Below are 21,484 nucleotides of genomic sequence, written 5' to 3'. Positions count from 1 at the left end.
GCAGGACTTGAATGCAAGCCAGATGAGGATTTGTATAAAATGAGAAAAAGAAATGGCATTCAAGAGGCAGGGGATACAGCAGTTGGCTGGACAGAGTTCTGCAATGTCAGGACAGAGAAGTTGAAAGTCCAAGAAGTAATTTGGAGTTGGGTCAGAGCGTGTTGGATCAATGTGTAGAGAGATGCAGTTCTGATGAAAATGAGAATACCCCCCTTTCTAGCCATGCTTATCAAGACTGTATGTCTGTGCTACTACCCATGAACATTTTTGTAGTTAATCTCTGTATCGGCATAGTACTTGGGTAGAGGAGACTTTTAAGTCTCCAGGTGCTAATTATGGAAAACAATGCCATGTAGTGTTTCTTCCAGGTGAAATCTAATATGGTCACAAACTCAGATAAATGTAAAATGTTAGACCTGTCTTCATGAGCACATAGTAAGTCTCCTCCTTGGCAATGCTGCGTTTCAGGTCGGCAAACTAATCAAAGAAGCAGCCGGGAAGAGCAATCTGAAGAGGGTCACCCTGGAGCTGGGGGGGAAGAGCCCCTGCATCGTGTTTGCTGACGCCGACTGTGAGTACAGCCGCCTCTGCTAAGCCCGCTCCTGCATCCTTTCTGGTGTCTCATAACGCCAGACAGAGAACTCGAATTTCACAAATGTGTTTGCTTCAAAGTGTAAGGAATTCATCTGAGTCCAGAATTACTCTCAAAAAATTTTCAATTGTCCTGAAATTAGAACACATAGAAGACTTAATCATAAACACACTTTCTTCTTGGTGTGGAATAGGCTGCCGTTTCCTCAGATGAACCCTGAATGATGTAAATGTTTTGCATCTATGGGTCCAGTGGGATGCATTTTTAATAATTACATATGTTCAGTAGTTGGCACTGTGCTGAACATAATAAGATACCTTGTATATGTCGGACCAAAACCAACTGAGGAGACAGTAGTTTGGCATTTGTCATCTCTGTTTACTCCTGGTCACGCACTCATTGATTGAAATAGTCAGAAGAGAGTTAAATCTTTTTACACTGTTCTTTTTTCCCCCCATCAAAGATAGTTGAGTTTACATACATTAAGTCTGCAATTAAGATGTGACCCCACTACATAATGTTCTAGGTTCACTCTGATTATATTACCAAGTAGAACCCAAAATTATTTCCTAATGAAGAGTTAATTAGCAGAAGCAGAAGATCTACCACTCCTCTAATTCTTTCTTACACTCTTGCATTATTGGGATAAACTAATGGTGTGTGGAATTGGCCTTTACTGTTTTCTGATCTTAATTGAAGGTTTGAGAATGTACTACCTTCTGAAACAGTCTGCAAACATGACAACATTCCCCACTTTACAAGCTGGTCAATAAATGGCTTTCAAACAATTTAAGTTGGTATATTTAGTTCTCAAATTCACACCTAGATACTGTAATGTTAAAGTGAATCTTTAGCATTTAGAATATTAAAATGCAAAGACACTGTCATTATTCTTGTTGAGGATTTACTAATAAAGCAACCTAGCTTTATCCTGTCACCTAAACAGATAGGAGTTTCTGACATGTATGAAACAATATGGTAGACTTTTAGATTTTCAAAATGTTTTTCCTATAATAAGATTAAAAGGTAGGGGTAATAATGCTGACTTTTGGTAGATTTTGTTGCTTTTATGTTATGGATCTTTTTCAGAAAGATCAATTTTTTTACTAATCAGAGCGTTAAAGAACGTTATTGAGAATTTCCCAATTGCTTTTGCTTACAGTTTGGCTCGCAAACAGAAACATTTGGTAAAATTTGTTTTTATTTGCCATGTCTGTATCAGGGGACAACCACAACTATAGCCATTTTTTCAACACAAACACAAATATGGGCATATTTTCCAGCATGGGAGAATAAATCAAAATTGTGAACTGAGGTATTTTACAGCAATGTACCTTTTCAAATTGTCTTTTTTACTGAGTTAAATCCAGATGTGTAGAGGAATGATTCACAATCATCTAATTATTAATGCAGATATTTATGAAAATTATTTGCAGTGTCATTTGATCTTGGGATGAAATCCACATTCTTAATTATATTCACATTAAAATTATGGTAATAACCATCATTTTTTCAGAATTGATTCATTGTCACTACTATCATAGTAAATAAAAGATCACAAAGATTAATTTACCATCCAGACTTCAAGAGGAGGACTTCACAGAGCCCATGTCTGATTGTACAACCCATCATTTCTCTAAAGCACCATGTTACCTCTGGGAACATATTTAAGTATGCACTCTCTAGAACATAGCTTTTCTTTAATGGTGTTTGTTTGTTTAATGGTGTTTGTATGCTTTTACAGTGGACAATGCTGTAGAACTGGCACACCACGGCCTATTCTACCACCAGGGCCAGTGCTGTGTAGCTGCATCCAGGCTTTTTGTGGAAGAATCAATTTATGATGAGTTTGTTCGAAGGAGTGTTGAGCGGGCTAAGAAATATGTTCTTGGAAATCCACTGACCCCAGGTGTAAACCAGGGCCCCTAGGTGAGAATAGAAATAATAAAATTTCAGATGACAATAATTCAAGATCCTTTTTAGGCCTAATTTTTAACAAATAAACTTGCATCTAATCTATACAAAGTCTTCAGTAACAATACTATATCAATTCAATGATTTAAAAATCTAATTTTCAATGGTAAAAGAAATTATTCTATTTTTGTCTTGTCTATTTTTTATTTCTAGAAACAGTGTAGGAGCCATTTGTGGAGCTAAAGATGTGAGAAAATTGATAAACAGTATCAATTTCTTTCTTTGCGTAACCTCGACGCTCTTTGATTCCTGTACACAATTCTTTGTCCATCCTAGAAGTTCACATACATTCCTATCATTTTCTTCTCAGAATCAGTCTTTTGTCTCAGCCGTCATTCCACAGCTCAAACACTCTTAAATCATTTTCAAATTTTCAGTCACTCTCACTTGATGATGTTAAACATGTCCTTAGGGGTTCTTGTTTCCAGATTCCTGACAAACTTTTCAACTAATTGTGAGAGCCCAAGTATTTCCCCAGAGCCCCAAGTTTTCTTCTGTTTATTTAGAACCATTTTCATTAAGAGTATCTCTTACTGTCTTACTCAAAGATCACATTTCCCTCTTTCTTGCACAGTTCTTTGTTTATGGCGTGCTATTCAAGCTCTTCCATCTTTGCTTCTGAGTTTTCTCTGTTCCTTTAGTGTCCTACTGTAGATGAGCAATCCTCAAGTAGGGCCAGTTTTGCTCCCCATCCCAGGGGACATTTGGCCGTGTCTGGAGATGTTTAAAGCTGTCACAGTTGGTGGGAAGGTGTCGTTCTACTTGCAGCAAGTTAGTAGAGACCAAGAATGCTACTCAGCACCTGACAATGTACAGGAGAGCCCTACAACAGAGAATGAACTGGGCCACAAGGCCAAAGGGCCTTTGCTGATAGACTATGCCCACGAGACTGGAGGCTTGGAGTTTTTATTCCTTCACACCGTTATACACTGTTCCATACTGTTGACTTGAAATCAAACTATTCTTGACTAATAGGCTAAGGAAAAATTTTTTTCTTAAATCAACATTTTGTGAACACTACTTTTAGTTAAATCCTGATGAGCCCTGAGATAGTCACAAAGCTATGCCAAAAAGAACAAGGAAGACATTCACTGACCTAATGGAGTTTGTCATCTAGGTAATTTAGGATCTTGGGCTTTCTTGCTCATCCTAAGTGTCCCAGTATGAAAACCTTAGGACATAAATAATGCCAAATATTGACAGTTCAGAGCCCTACATGAACTGGCAAATAAATTTATAATTTGATTTACTTTAATTGCATTATATTTTATAATTGTCTTTGAGTTTAATGTCTACATATGAGTAGTTGACAATTTTTATCATATTTGACAAAATCTCAAATGGACCCCAAGAAATATATCCAACTCCAATTTCAAATTTGTCTCCCATTGTAAAAAAGATTGTGCTTCTAAATTTTCTGTTGTGATTATTCTCTCTAAATTATCTGTCTACTGATCAATCTAAACATGAAAGTCTCTTCCCATTAATAGATATGAAAAAAGACAGAAGAGAAAAATATTTAAAAATACTTGGTGTTGAACAATGGTTGGGCAATACTTTTCTCCACTAGATGGTCTGGAAAGTTCAACCATAGCTCAAAAAATTGAGTGATATGTCTTGTTATTTTTCTTTTTTGCCTCATTATTTTTTTAAGAGAAAGAAATTAAAGTTAAGATTCTTAAGTGAGCCAATGATCAATATGACTTTAATTCCAATATATGAGTAGGGTTTTATCACAGGCTGAACTAAGTACCATAAGTGGGCATATTGGAACTTTGAGAAATGAAGGACTGAGAAACCCCTGCAGTTTTGATCCTGAAAGATTTTCATCTGTTGTAAGAAAGCACTTGTGAAAAAGCTCTCACTCAGGAAGCTTAGCCTAGGGCTTCATCCACTGTCGGTGAGGGAACTGAGGCTTTTTAAATATGGTTGTAAAACTTCCTTTGTTAAGAAACAAAAAAACACAACAAAACAGTTATAGAGAAAATAATTGCCGAAAATACTAGTTTAGGAAAAATAATTTTTAAAGTAATTTTGGGTTTTTTTTCCTACTGGAAGAATATAAACTTAAATATCTGATTGTTGAAGCAATTTTTAGGGTTGTACTTATTGTTATTTGTATTTGCATTATAAATGTGTATTCAAATATGTATATTTTTCTTCATTTATAAAGGAAATTTCCTACTTGATTTCATAAACAAAAATGTGTATTTTCCTAAAAATTTGGAGTAATAATATTTTCATTTTGGAAAAAAGTAACGCTAACTACGCAAATTGTGCTAACACCTTGTCACGGTAGGGAGACACGGACGTTGAAGAGGCATTGAAAAGCGCTGAGCTGCACTGTACCAAGAAATGTGCCAAATTTTAAAAAATAGTATCTGATTAAGGATAACATTTAATTTGATTAGATTAAATCAAGTAGGAAATTTCCTTTACAAATGAAGAAAAACATACATATTTGAATACACGTTTATAATACAAATAGAAATAATAATATGTACAACCCTAAAAATTGCTCCAACAATCGATATTTAAGAATTTTAGTTGTCCCCTAACATGGGGACAACTAAAATTCACTTTATGGAAACTTTTTCTGGGCCTTCGAACACATGGAAGATTTCCCAAGTCAAAGAAGACAAAGAATATCAGTTTTTAACTAGTGAGAAGACAGACATTAAACTGGCAAGAGCCCCCAGCTTCCTACTTGGCTTCTGGATCTCTTGTTGTTCCCTTAATCCTTTACTTCAAAAGACTTGGGATAGGCAGCCTGCACCAACAACGTGGGGCCAAGGGTCACTCAATCAATACAGGAAGTGGGATGACAGACAGCCACCTCAGTTCAGTGCATGGGGAGACGTATGTGCTCCTTGTTCTCAACCAGAACTCTGAAATCCTTTCTCCCCTTATAGAAGTATTATTTAAAAAAGACTCACTTAACTTCTGCTATGTTTGTCATGTATTTAGGTGTGAACCATTGAACAAGCCAAAGAGATGACAATTGGGGCTGACCAGAAATTGCAATCAAAACTACAGACTTAAACTGGGAATGACGCCCAAAATATGGTCAGAATGTGATGTACAAAGGCAGGGGCAGGCCAGAGGGGAAGGGTCAGAGATGGGAAGACCCAGACAGATACAGTATAGGAATCTATCTAGAGTCGAAAAGCGTCAGCTTCTCAACTGCCATATGTAGCTGAACCAAAACCAGGGCATCTTTTCCTCTTCCACCCTTTTATTTCAAGCAAGACTACTGTGTCCAGGTGTGTGAGATCTTTAACAAACTTTTCTTCCAGAATGAACAAACGACATTTATGTGAAAGGTCCACATGAATGACAGTGCAAATATATTTGACATTCAAAACTGTAGAGATTAAATATAAATATCTCAAGGTATTTCCCTAAAAATTCGTGTGACGTAAATGTACCCAAAGAACAATCTGAAGTTCTTTTAGCTTTTTCTTGAGTATTAAGTTTATTAACAATATCCTAGCATTTTGAAGACTTCATGAACAGGTCCAGCAATGGTTACCTTTGTAAGCTGCTAACTGGTATTTACTCCTTCTCACACAATATTTTTGAAACAGATTGACAAGGATCAGTAAAATAAAATCTTTGAGATCGTTGAGAGTGGGAAGAAACAAGGGGCCAAACTGGAGTGCGGCGGAGGACCCTGGGGGAGCAAAGGCTATGGGTTTCTCTAATGTGACAGATGAGATGCGCATTGCCAAGGAGGAGGTAAAAGGCTTCATTCCCTCCGATGCCTTTGTTGCTGTGTTTTTTATTTGTTCTGTTTTGCCTGCGTGTGTACATTGTCCATTGTCCTGTTAAATTCAGCTCTTTGAATGTCTTTCTCAGCAAAATTGATATGCTATGTTTCTCCTATTGATAAAGGTTTAAATTATATGTAATAAAGACTGAAAATCCAGGAATTCAGGAATCCACTGGTCCTAGCAAGAATTTCCAGCCAAACACAGCCTAAAGTGCTCAATAATCTTAGGGGTTTCTTTCACAGCTATGAAGTTGTAGATGAGAATCCTATCCTTTGGCCTAATGTGAATAAACCCTTTGACTTTTTCCTACACAAGAGTCGTCTTTATATTTGATAATAATATCCATCTTTATCATTTCATACTTTCGATGTACTTGTGGTCCTTACAGGGTAAGACTTTCTAATTTTATATATGCAAATATAAAAATAAATTATGCATAATATATGTACATGTATACACAGACACATAAATGTATTTGTGTGTAAATGATATTTTTGTGTATATGTGTGCCTTTCAATATCGCTTCAGTATTTAAAGACAATACACAAAATTAGCAAGTCTAACATCTGAAAACTGTGAGGTCAAGAGCACATGTAGACTGGGGAGTGTGTAGGGATGAATATTTATATTCATATATGTGCTAATATATATGTGCATAACTATAATATATAATATGTCACATAGTGCAGTGAAATATGTGGTGAGCACCAACTAAACAGCAAGATAAATAATATCCAGAGAGATAAGACATATGACTGGGAAGTCTGCATTTAGGAATGGTAAATAGTCTGCCTCACACACACCGAGGGCTTTTAATAAAGCAGAGGTAGATGCACAGCCTTTGATTATGTAAGTGTAAAAAATACTGACAGCTGAAAGGTACTGATCGTAATCCTTTCAGCCATATGTCCTCTGAGTCCATGGTATGACAACGACTCTGAGGTTATTTTCTAACCCCTCAAAAATGTCTTAAAACCAAGAGGAAAAGTGTACAATCAGATTTGCAAACAGATGAAAAAATAGGAAAAACAAAAATAAAAGCCAATGTATATGAATAATCAAACATATTAGTTTATCCAAGTTAATTCAGTCAACTGAATTGCAATTTTTTATTTACTGATAAAATCTTTTCTAATTAGAGCCATCTTTGCATATCTTGATTAATACCAGACAGGGGAAAAACATCTTCAACCCAGGAAATATTTATGGTGTGCCTATAATCTAAGTAGTAGAATCGCTAGCTTGCTACTTTATAGTGGAAGTCTGGAGCATGTACTATGTGCAACTAAACTTATGTGACATATGAGCACTTTTATTGCAATATTTGCTCTCTGGCTAGTTCCTAGGTCACAATATGATGATTAGATTTACAGCATTCAGTTTCTCCTGAATGGTAGCCCCTGTGCCTATACTACTTAAATCAATAACGAACACCAGAAAATCATTTGTTATTTTTGGTTTTTGCCTATGGTCTTTTAGATTTTCTAGAACGTTCTGGTGGTACTGTGAGGAGGCTTCTTTTATTTAATTTCAACTACTTTTTTATTGAATGTAGATATTTCTTTTTAAAAGAAAATTAGTAGTTTTTCTTCTGCCTGGGGCTGAAATACAGGATGAGTTGATTTTCGACTGTGAGAGTCTACCAAACATGAAAAGAATGGTTTAGACTGGAATAAGCCAAATATGATTTTTACTCCCTGTCTTGATTATAGGTATCGCCAGTGAACTCATGCTTTAGTTACTATGGGGGCTGGTGTTTGAGATTTAAGCTCTTGGAGAAATGAGCATTCTGTTTGGTATATGTAAGTTGCACAAGATTTGGCTACAGAGTAGAACTTGAGTAAAAAATTATGATGTTTTACCTAACCTCATTATGAATTACAAAAAGATTGATGTGCAGTAGAACACCTGATAATTTAATGGCACAATGATATTTAAGACATAAATATTATGAACCACTGCCTACTCATATATCCAACAGAACAAGCACTGCTTTCTTGCACCTACTATTACATGTAGTAACTTGGAAGATGAAGAAAGCTAAGGAGGAAATTCTAAACGTTTTTAAAGTGCATTTCTCAAGTTAGTGATCTGATCTACAATCAAATTCTTGGAAGCTTAATTCCAAGATCTAGAAAAATAAATTCTCACTTATCTATATCCTACTTTTCTCCAAAGAGAATTTAACACATCAACATTGCTTATTGTCACCTACCATTTCCATAGTTACCTATTTTGTTCATGCACACAGGTCAGAGTTGAGTAACAAAATCTCATCCAATTTAGAATAGTAGACAGAGAGAGAGAGAGAGAGAGAAAGACTACATTACACCACCATTTATAATACACAGTTTTAACTTATCATTTTATGTCATTCAATTATTATGCTATAGATATTTGGACCAGTGCAACAAATCATGAAGTTTAAATCTTTGGATGATGTGATCAAGAGAGCGAACAATACTACCTATGGTTTATCAGCAGGAGTCTTTACCAAAGACCTTGACAAAGCAGTGACGGTCTCTGCTGCTCTGCAGTCAGGGACTGTGTGGTAAGTTAAGGGACTGGAAGTAATATGCGCTTTTCCAACACCCACCATATTAACAGGCTAATTTGAACTTTTCAGTTGAAAATATGTGGCCTGCTAAAAAAGAGCGAAAAAAGAAAAAGAAAAAGAAAAAAAACCAAACAGAACAACAAAGTAACCCAAAACATAAACAAAATTAATTACTCTAAGGGCAAAACTTGAGAGGGGTATTTTCTTTAACTCAATTCAGTCTTTTGGAATGACTTAGCTTAAATATTTTACAGATGTTTGTTTGTACAATATAGGTATTACTAGATACTTTCTAGCTACTTGGCACTGTTATGTGCAAAGGAAATAAAAGAAAAATTTCTGTTTTAATTAGGTTTAATTAGTTAAGATAATGTTTATTTGGTACCCATGTAAGTGTTTCATTCTTATTTCAGATTCTTATTCTGTGATTATGAGAGATGTCTGAAGGTCACAATTTGGAAGAATATATTAAATTTTGAGAAATATCTCTTTCCATTTTGACCTATTTTATATGTTTAATTTTTGTACTTTGTGTCTGAAAGTCTAACTTTCAAGGCTGAGTCCCTCAACATTTATACTCCTTGTCCAGTCCTCAGGGTCTTGATTGTTTTCTCAGTAGTTTTTGTCCTCATTCTTTGTCCTGGCAACAGCCTGAGATTATTTTTCCTCTCACTCCTATTCCAGTTTTTAAAAAATTAGACACTGACAAGTATCCCTGTTGATAGCTCTAGAATTCTCTTCCTAGCCACGAAGAGAGTCACTGTTCAGTTAAAATGTATTCCAGGTTGCACTCTATGTTGTTTGTCTAACAATCTAGTCCAAACTGGCCTCGTGCGGTGAAACTCCTCCCTTAGCTCCTAAGTGCCAACATTACAAGCACGTACCACTGTGTCTGGCCACGGTATTACACTGTTGCATTAACACATGACCGAACTGAGTGGCAGACTTATCTCCCAATCTAAAAAATGGTTCTCATCCTTGGCTGCACATTAACACAGAGTATCCCTAATCCCCAAATCAAAAATCCAAAATGCTTTGCAAGGTAGCAACATAATACTCAAAAGGCTTGGTGTCACCAGGAAGCAAGGTATTGACTCAGCGAGGATCTGGCCTCTCACTTGTTTGGTCCTTGATTCTTTCTGCCCTTAAATGGAAGAATTCAGTCAAGACACATATGCATCCAGGCAGAAGTATAGGTAGAATTTATCATAAAATAGATATAGAGAGAGTTAAACCTTTAAGAGAGAAGTTGGGTGGTGCCACAAAGACAATTGCCCCCGTGCAAGTTTGGATATATTTATGTTTGGAGAAGTTACTCCTGTAGATCCAGACACTATGGTGATTATGATGCTTGACACTTTACTTAAAAGTCACTTTGGAGTTACAAAAATGTCTTCCTGTCCTTTTCAGGGGGTCAGTGTTTCCTCAAGAGCTTTAGCTATGTGTGAAACTTAGGAAAGATAAATTCTTCATTCAAATCAGGCCTATGCCTAAGGCACATGGTCTTTCAAGAACATTTCCCTTCTGATGTGATTGCACTGTAGGATTTAGTTTTCAGGAATGCTGTATTCTTTGTTCTGATATTAGATAGCCAAGTGGCCAGGTAGCAGAAGGAATGTGCCCGGTGTAGAACCTTAAAGTGTCACTGGATGTGGTGGGATTTCTTAGGTCTGAGACCTACAAAGGATTATAAACCAATTATACACTGAAATCTTTGTTTCTTTAACTGGTAACGCATGCTATTTTCAACAGCCCCTGCTTCCTCCATTCTCCCACCTACACTTTTATCTCTCAGGCCCACAATGTCTAACTTCCTGCCTAACATTTAGATTTGGGGTAAATTTAAACTTTGAATTTTGGAATTAGGGATACTCTATCACTAAAGTCTATGCAAATATTACAAAATCTGAAAAACCATTAAACAAAATCAAGCAAATTCTTCATCAAGTCATTATGGCCAGTAATGAATGTAGAAATTTCCTATGAGAAATTATTCACACAAATCCCTATTACCATTGCACACGTGCACATTAGCTCCCTTCACTAAGACTTGCCTGTGTACCAAATAGTTCAACAAGCACATCTTGCATATACCTAGGAGCAATCCCATTAGCAACTCCACAGCACAGCTGAAGACACGCATGATTAGGGATGCTGGAAAGCAATTTGAACTCACAGTTTTGTCTAAGTGACTAGTTTTCAATCTTCTGTTAACTTATACTACGATAGTTTCATTTTCATTGCAGAGTCAAAAGATCAAAATTATTCTCTGCATGTTTTACCAATGAAAAGCTTTAGGTGAATCCTTGATAAAGAAGCTTGTTAGGATATCACCCTACTGAGGGGCTTGGAACCTCTTCAGGATATTCTGTATTATTAGAACAAAAGGGAAATATTCTTATTACTTTATATTCTAAAACATAATAATATTCTGCCCTCACCTCAGACCTAACGGCCTCTTGGTATTTAAAAGACAACGATAAAATTCAAGTGTTGCTGGTATTTTACCAATATTTTCAAAGTAGGGATCTAATTCTTCAATTTAAAGAGCAATTAAAGCAGAGAAAAGTCTTCTTTTAAGTGGAAATTTACTTAGGGAATGATCCCCTCTGTAAGAGATACATGGAAACGATCACTGTGGCCCAGTGAATACACAGAACTCTGACAATTGGGATAGCAAGCGTTTTAACTGAATTTTAACTGGTATTTTAAAATTAAAGCCATGGCCGAACTCTTTCAAGTACGGTACAGTTTATCTGGAAGTTACCCTGTTCTCCACATATTAAAGTATCACGAAAGGAGTGAAAAGTATAAAAAACAGGATTTTTTTGTGATATAATTTGGTTGGTTTTTTTTTTCCTTTCGTATGTGATGTGAATCATGTAGGTAATTATATTTTGCTGTTAATTTTGGCCAGCAGGAAATGTAAAGCTAAGCAAATTGTTCATGGCCTGCAAAAATATGATTCTAATTTCTCCTCCTTAACTTTATTTCTATCACTTTTTCTTTAATTTTATTTACATTTTTGTAAATATATTTCTTTATAGAAGTATCTTTAAACACTTTCTGAAATCTGATAAATGAATTTAAAAATCCAACTCCTACCAAGGTTGCTATGTAAGCAATTTATTGAACCATAAAATGAAAAACAATGAACTGATTATTATGGTATACATTACATAATAAGTTCATACATTTTTGATAGAATTACAACACTTATTAAGTATAGGCAATAAAGAACACCCAGACGATAAATTCCAGTCTCTAGCAAGCCATATTCTTCTTTCTGGGGCACACTGGCTCTCCTATCTTTTATAATTCGCATTATCACTTCTTAAAGTCATGATGTAGTGACTATTCATGTACATATTTTATTTCTTTTTTTTAAGTTGTATGTTTGTGTCTTCATATTCTTTCTGCATTCTAATTTATATTTTTTAAAAATCTCAATATATTATATGAAAATGAATGAAGTTCTTAAAAAGTTTCCTAAATTTTAAAATTCTAAATTTATGAGTTACTTCATAGGTTAGGTATTCCCTGCCGTGTACATCATTTTTTTCTTTCTTTTTTTCAGGGTAAATTGCTATAGTGTGATATCTGCTCAGTGCCCCTTTGGTGGATTCAAAATGTCTGGAAATGGAAGAGAACTGTAAGAAAAATGTTGTTATGATAAATGTTTATCTGGGTAAAAGTGGTTATTTCTTCCAGGGAATTAATTCATGTTCACTATCATAAATAAAACAAATCTTTATACTTTCTTGGATATTCATACCATGAAATATTTTAGAAGTGTTGGATTAATCCATAAATACAGAAATGCAAAAACAAAAGATAAATATAATTTATTAAGCTTCTACTCTTCAAAAGGACCATATTAAGCACTTCACACTGATGATCAGATTTTTCTATCTTTTTAGAATTGCTAATTATGTATATATGAATGTAATCCCTTTGGGAAATGTTTCCAGTAAGAAGGTAGGAAAGAAATTGGTGACTGTAAGAAGTGTAAAAAACAAGTATATTATTTGAATATATCTCTGAAATAAATGAGATGCCTTATACCAAAAGACTTTAGCATTAACATGAATGATTCTCATTTGCCAAAATATTATTGATGTAGTTTCTAAATATTTTAAATTGTCTGGTTGACTTATTTTTGGTAGTAACCGAACTAACCAAATTCTAACTATAAACCTAGAAGGAAATCTGAGTAAGGAAAACATGTTTTATAGTTGTGACTCAATTGAGAGGATACATATAGATGGATTTATGAGCTTTTACTTTCTTTCAAAACCAAGATATATAGAATTGTTAATGTGCACATACTGTGCACACAGTGGTATGGCACTTGATTTGATTAATTTTTCAAGCATATTTAACCATATTTTTAAAAATATTTTTACATTTAGTACTAAACAAAATTTCATTAAGACAAAGATAATACATCATATGCAAACTTTTCAGAATCAAACAGCAAAAGCTTCCCATTTTGTTAATAGCAATAAAATGAGTCAGTTCTACAGGCTATGAGCATATTAAAATAGCCATAAATTTTGTTATTTGTCTTAATTAGCAAAATTACAGTGAAATAATTATCTTTTGGGAAACAGACAAATGGAAAAATGATATAATCACCTATTTTTTCAATACACATTCTTTACAGTCTTGGTGTGGACAAGGTCCTAGGCATCTCAAACACATGGCACTATGTTCCATCTTCTATATAACTATGGTGACAGGAAGAATATGTAAAAAGGAAGTGTAGAATATGAAATTCTCACACACAGAATTAATTAGGTAGTACCAGGCTGGGAGTTCACACCTTATGAAGTCTGGGATATGATTAAAGTGCAGAACAAAGCATTGAAGGACAGAAAAATCTGAGCACCAACAGAGTATATAACTAAAGACACAGTTGCTCTCACTCTGATAATTTTGTCCTCAGAACCAGGTCAAACTTTGAGGGAGTGGAAAAGGAAGTAGGCCTTTGAGATTCCCTCCATGTTTAAAATTATGTAGTTCTAATTCCAATGAGAATTCAGGAGATAAAACTTTAATGATAACTGATAAAGTACAAGAAAGCTTCACAGGAAAGGCAGGACGTTGTCTAGAACACAAGCTAGTGTAAGATGTCAGTAAATAAAGAAAAGGGCCTTCTTCGAATGGAACATTACATATGGCATGCTCAGGGACTGGGGTATATGATCGGTTGCTGTGGATTTCTGGGAATAGGACAAATGATTTTAAAGAGAAGTATGATCCAGATTTAGATGTCCTGAACCCAAGAAAATTGGCTTGGATCTTAGTTGAGCGGTGAAGAGCTACGGCCCACTTTAGAATGTTGCTGAGTCCATGATAGTGGAGAATGATAAGGAGTGGAGGGACCACAGCGCAAACAGAATGTAAACCTGAGTGGTCCGCATCGGATTCCCGATGTCATCACTGGCCCGCCGTGTGGCTGGTTCAAGTTGTCCAACATCTCAGCCTCATTACTTATATTTAAACCAGAGATATTAACAGCTTTTAAAAGATTATGTGAGAGTTAAATGACATTCTCAGTGTTCAGTCACTAGTCATATAACTGGCCAAAGTAAGAACTCCAAAACTGATTTATTATCCTTTTGTAATTTCTTCTCTTTATAGTGTTCATTACTGGGTAATTCCTCGGCAGAATTAATTACTTTGTACAATGGAAGCTAATACAAAGATTAGTCACTCTTCAGGGCTGCTAATTCATTGCTGGCCCAGTTATCAAACACATTTCCCTGGCAATGTTGGTAGAATAATCAAAATGAATGCAATAACAACACTAGACAGAACATGTCAATTTTGTTGAGTATAATTTTGTCAAACTTTGATAAAGTTGATGCATAAGAAAATAAAAAAGGAGAAGGAATGAAAACAAGAATCAACCATTCATAATTTCCTTAATACTCATAAAATAGTACAGATACTTTTTCCTTCAAAAATTTCAGCAAAACTATTACTATTAACATCTATTTAAAAACTTGGTGAGCCTAACAGACAAGTTATCTGCTGTGAGATGTTTAAAGGGAATCACTGGAGTAATAACCTCAAATGATCCCCATGATTCAAATTATAATTTGTCTTTAAAGATAAAAAAACAATACTGATCAATTGGGAGCAGAACCCCTAAAAAGCCAAAGATAGTGGTGTGCACACCTCAGTATGTTTGATGGTAACACTGAGTAACCAAAAGTTGACTTCTGGAACTCTGATCATTGGGTTGCTACTGAGATGGACTCAGTGGTGGGAATCCCTCCTTTTAGGCAATTGCACGTATTTTCACACGGGTTAACATAGATAACTTAAGACTTGATTGGTAGGACATTCATACTGAATTGATTCTCAGTACCCCACAAGGTAGTTTTTGTCCCTTTCACAAAGGGGAGCAAGGGGATATAAACAACTGGACTTATAGCAAGAGCTCACATGAACATCTTTTGTTTGACTGTATTTGCCAGGTCAGGTCAGCAAAAATGTCCTCTGTGCCTGCTTAACCAGCACGAAACTCATTCCTGGGCACAGAGGGAAATAAGGGCATAATTTCTCACCAGGGTCTTTTTCTTTTAGTGTGGAATGTGGATAGAAAGCACAAGTATTGTATGAATATTTAGTAGAAATGCAGTCTGAGAACTGCCTCCAGACCTACTGAATCAGAATCAGCATTAGAATAAGATCCCCAGTGATTTGTTAGTTGAGGATTTTAGAAACACAGAACTAATAACTCACAGACAATAAGATAAGGAGAAATGCGAGCAGATGTGTTTTTGTGCTATCATGGATATGATATGTGCTGGGGAATCCTAAGGAAGAGGAGTTTTCTCAGCCTGAGTGTGACAGTAATCACACTTACTATCCTCCTGAGAGTTTCAAGTGCCCTTGTAAGCCAAAATACAATGAAAAGCCTATTGGTGAAAATCATGTGTTCACTTAGCTGGTTTTTGTTGATAAAATACTTCCTAAAATACTATGATTTAATGGGTTTCAGACAGCTGCATCTAAACCTTTTAATTACTTTGAAAAAACATGCTCATTGAAGCTTTTAAAAGGTATTTTCAAAAGCTTAATTGTCACCCAAAAATAATCTGTAAGCGAACCAGGTTTCTCTAAATAGAATATATATCTATGTGTCTGTCTATATCACAAGAAAGGAAGGGAAGGAAAAAAAATCAAGATGTTACTCTTCTTTAAACCTATCTGTGCCTAGGTGTTGAGACTTTAAGCACATCCCCCTACATGGCTTTTGTTTTGCCAAGATCAAAAGATGTTTTAAAAATATAGCTGCCAAAGATTAGGACACCTTAGAATGAGCATGGCAGTGCAGTCGTTTTCCACCCTCACCAACTCTGTGTCAATAGCACGTGATACATAACGGCTCCGCCTCAGTTTACAATTTAGTGGAACTACTCTTGAGTGACTATATAATGCTACCTCTTTTTTTGTGTTACACCTGCCTTATTTGAGTACAAGCCAAACTATGGATAATCAACTTCTTATTGAGTTGAATTATATTTTGAGATGTTGGAGTTTGTTGTACGTTCAAGTAGAATACTGTCAAAAGCAGACAGTCTCTATCAAAATCAACTGAGGGCATGTAAAGGAAAGACAGTAAATTTTTTTTTAAATGAGATTTATGTATGTTCAATTATGGTCAGCTAGCTTCTGTTTATATGAAAATTTTTTTTTCATTGTTCCTACATAGATAAACAAGAGCATACTTGTATCAAATCTAGGATTATTACATATTTGCAATACTGTGTTCAGTGGTGTTTGAGTATTTTTTCTCTCTCTCTAGGGGAGAATATGGTCTCCATGAATATACAGAAGTCAAAACTGTCACAATAAAAATCTCTCAGAAGAACTCATAAACCACAAGAATGCAGAGAAGATTCTTCATGATTTAGCATCTCCTACAGTCTCCAGTAGAGTGGAATTTAAATATGAGGGTTTTTTGGAATTTTTTAAACATAAGCTAATTGAATTAGTAGTAATACTACACATCAATTTTAGCTTATTGTGAAAGAATCATTTGGCTTTTCACATGCGACCCCAAGTCCTATCCTTCATGAAATGGATGGAGTTGGATGCAAGATTTCCCTAGTTCTGTCATGACTATGTGCTTTTCTTTGTAGCTGTTCTGAGAGTAATCATTTTATAGTACAGGAGCAGTAGTCATTTAAGCTTTTCCCCTTAATGACGCCTTGAAGTACTTGCTGTCCATGTTAACTGCAGAGTAACTTGCTCTATTCCCAGCACTTACGATGTCCATGGAGTGTTCTGAAATGTTTCCTAGAATGTCATGTCTGCTTGTCAAATGAAATACTTAACTGTAGTCTGAATATGAAGCCGAATAAAACCCTTGCATGAATCTTAATCAATTTGAATTATTTTTAGTTATAAGTTTGGGCTATGCTGATTTACTATCCCTGTCATTCAAGAATTTTACACTGAGCATAAAGATTGTGTAAAAATAAGCATCTAATCTACTCATTCTCAAAAGGGTGGAGACACATATTTTACTTTCCAGAGGAATCTTTGAAATCATATCAGTCCTTGAGATGGCTGGGATCAGTCCTTCATAAGCATTTCCTGAGTTCCTATGAAGTTCTGAGAAGGGGTGTTGTACAAAAGAGATGAAGAGTGAGTGTTAGATGTTATAGTTTAGAAGAGAACAAAGACAGATGCTGGCAATCCTCCCCCAATGTGACTAATCTTCGTATTAGCTTCCATTGTACAAAGTAATTAATTCTGCCAAGGAATTATCCACTACTGAACTCTATAAAGAGAAGAAATTACAAAAGGAAAAAAAAATCAATTTTGGATTTTAAATATTTAAAAATTAAATCTTCACTGTATAAATAAGACATTACTGGATTAAACAGAAAATATCTGTTTTATATTAGCTTGTCCTGAGCCTCTGGACATTATTTGTATTCTATTGTTTGTTAGAATGTCATAGTGGGAATAATTCTTAAAAGTTTAAAAAGTTAGAGAGTATCTTATTAGTCCATGTATAATTTCCAGTCACAAATATGATCTCACTGTCTTCAGCTCCACATGGAGGAAAACAATACCAAACTAAGCAACAGAACCTGGAATTCACTGTTCAGGGAGAGACAGAGTCAGGTCTCAGACACAGATTCTCAAATGTCTAATGTAATGCACATTTTTTGTCTTTTATTTCTTTTCTTGTTTTGTTTCTTTTTCTTGTGTTTTATTTCACTTTTTTTCTTTTTAACTTTTTTCCAAAATAGTACTTCTGCCTGCATTTATTTTGAAGTTGTCAAGGAAAAATAGGGGAAAATATTTTTTTAAAATTCTTCATATCAACTCAAAAGAGACCCAGGTCAAGGTAGAAAATTTTAACAATTCCTTCATATAATTCAAGAGAGAATAATAAACTGTAAAATACTTTCTCTCTGGGAAATGTGTGTCAAAATCTATCAGGAAGTGCAATTGCACATGGATACCATCAACAAAACATTTACCTTCTAATGGCTGTCTCAGAGTATTGTAAATAAGCAAGCCACATTTTCACATAAAGTCCAAATTCTCCACTGTACTTTCATTTGCTAACTTATCCTGGGGCCTTTTTCCTCTGGAGATGCCCTTGAGCTTTACAGTTTTGATAGGGGATAAATATAGAGGAAGAACATTTGGGGATGATGGGTAGATTCCCTAGAAACTCAAATTCAGTGGCAGCTGGGCATGAGAACTGTTGTTGTAGTGCATCAGGACTGTGAAATGCCACAAAATAATATCCTGAGTGGTGAAGCATCTCTCTAAACAGCTCAGAATTATCTGTGGGGGCCTGAGGCCACTCCAGGACATGTAACTGAACTTGTCCTTAGATTGTATTTAGAAAGTCCATCGCAGAGAAAAATATACTTTCAACCATAAACATCAAGGATAATTCCCAAGTCACATCATGAAATAGCTACACTAAAGAAAACGCAGTGCTTTTTGAACACTTACTTTAGGACCATGTGCTGAACAGTTTTACAAATATTCAGTTTTTTAAATGCTTATTTCTGATTTATAGAAATATTCATAGAAGACAAACATGGTACCATTCTGAAGTGATTTCACCCAAGTGATCACCAAGTTTTAAGATTTTTGTTGGATTACTTTTAGTCAAGTCTTTTATTTAAGGATTCATCTGCCCTACAGAAAGGGACTAAATATTAGACTCAAAACTGTTTTATGGTGGCAAATGATTTTTTAACTTTTTACTTTAAAATAATTTCGAACTGTTAGAGAAGATGTAATAGCCATACAAAAACCAACACATTTTATTTACTAATTTTTAATAATTTCCTCCCTTGACTTTATCACTCCTATTCTTTATATAGGTTTTTTTTTTCTTTCAGACATCATTTCCCTTTAGCACAAGATACCTTAATATACTTTCCTTGAAATAATGCCATTTTTTCACAGAACCACTGTGGAATGATCTAATTCAGGAAGTTTAACACTGACAAGATAATAACACCTAAAACCCAGTCTGTGTACAATTTTCTCTCATTGCCCCACTTCATGACTTTTATAATGCTTTTCTCCATGATCCAACAATGAATGCATAATCATGCCCTCCATTCAGCTATCAGTATTTCTTTCTGTCTTCTTATGGCTTAGCAATGGGGGGACAACTTTATGTTTACTATTCAGTCAGGTTGGTCAAACTGGAGCCTGAGAGCGAAGCACAGGGAATACACCAAACTGTTATTGAATTGACAATAATCAGCCAAAAGAGGACTGGTGGTTTTAAGAAAATATTTCATCTCAATATTTGATTATCAATTACCGTCTCTATGATAAACCAGACAAGAATATTTATGTAACTTGGGACCATGTTCCTTTTCTCATGGATAATTGCAGAAAAAATTTTTTGAAAGTTCCCTGAAGATATTAGTGTCTCCTTCTTATGTGTTTTATCATACTACTGTCCTTTGTCATTTAATTTGCTAGTCTGTGTATATTAATACTTTTCCTTAGTAAAAGTCACCCACATTCTTGATCCCAAGAGACACCTTAAAGTCAATTGGTACCCAACTCTGAGCCGCACTTGCATTTCAGCAAATAATTATACAAGAAGGATCTAGATGTTTGGAATCAAATGCATGCCAAATTCTGGTTCTATCGCTCGCTGTCGGTATGATCATAAATCAATTATTAAACATTTCTCATATGATAATCATTTGGCAAATCACAATGGCTCTTGATATTTGGAAAGCAATAAATGTTTTACCTAGTCTTATGGATTCTTGGAGTCAGGTTTCATGGGTTTAAGTTCCTGTTGGCCTTGGGATTTGGGACAAAGTTCTCCGTCCTTCTAAATTCTGATTTATCTGTAGGAAAATAATCAATAATGATATCTATCTAGTTGCGCTTTTCTATCAAATAAAATAATGTTGTAAAACACTTAGCAAACTTCCTAGGATATAAAAGTACTAGAACACGTTATTAATCTACTAATACATAAGGGAGGATGAATAAGTTCTTCAACAAAAGTAATAATTTATTGCAGACACCAAGGCCTTTTCCTGATTCTGACTTTGTGTCTTTCTTCTACAGGCCGTGCCTCTCACTCTTCCTTTAACCTGTTAGGCTAATGTTAGTAAAGACCCTATCACACATTTGCTCACTTTCCAATCTATTTTTTAAAAGCATTCTCTTCACATGAAGGTTACAATCCACTATCAAAAAAATATGACAGCACGATGAGATCTAAACAACTGGCTGAGATTGGAGGTTAGAAATTCAGATACGCATAATGCCAAAGTAGAGTTTGCCCTAATTAAATGAACTCAGCTGTCTCCCACTCGATTTACCAGTCGCCAGTTGAATCTTTAAACTAATGGTCAGAGACAGCAGGACTAAGTGAATAGCAAGCAAAAAAGGCTGGTATCCAGCACGGCACAGGAGCCCACAGTGATGCTGGTCGCTCCCTGATTGAGGCAGAGCCTCAGCCCACATGAATTGAATGGGAAGGATTAGTGGATTGAAAGGCACAGGGTTTAGCAGTTGTACCCAATGTGCAGTCACCCCGCACTCATGTAAGCACAAACTGTCAGGGCCAGCAAGAGGCCGGTGTCCTTCCAACCCAATAACTTCATTTCACAGAGGCATGGAGAAATCAAATGGCACCTGAAAGCTCACTAAATGATCAGCACCAGAGCCTAGTCTGCTTTGCACTCCAACTCCCGGTTCTGTGCTGTTACTTTTATCCCATGGGGCATGGCAGGCACTTCCCATATATTTGATTAAATGTGTAACATGTATTATTGCATTTTATTTGTATATATTTTATGTATTATATTTCATTCATTTTTTCCTTACAGAGAGAGAAGATATTCAATGCTCCATTTTATATTGAATTTTATTTTATTTATTAGGATTTTATTATTAGGATTTAAACTTGTTGGATTTTATTATTAGGATTTTATTATTAGGATTTAAACTCTGTATTTTATTTATTAGGATTTAAACTTGTTGCAGAAATAAATGAAAAGCACAAAAAGCTTATGTAAGTTTCCCCCATATGCACATTAGTTTCAATCA

The 21,484-nt window shown here is 35.2% G+C and overlaps 1 pseudogene; it reads left to right on the top strand.

Annotated features, from left to right (window-relative positions):
* LOC102018214 overlaps positions 1–17,297 on the top strand; it is a 52,859-nt pseudogene extending 35,562 nt beyond the window's left edge.
* The last annotated feature ends 4,187 nt before the right edge of the window (positions 17,298–21,484 follow it).

The sequence above is a fragment of the Chinchilla lanigera genome, unplaced genomic scaffold (genome assembly GCF_000276665.1).
Source record: "Chinchilla lanigera isolate Chin_1 unplaced genomic scaffold, ChiLan1.0 scaffold00033, whole genome shotgun sequence".
NCBI lineage: Eukaryota > Metazoa > Chordata > Mammalia > Rodentia > Chinchillidae > Chinchilla > Chinchilla lanigera.
This window is presented reverse-complemented; position numbering and strand designations above follow the sequence as displayed.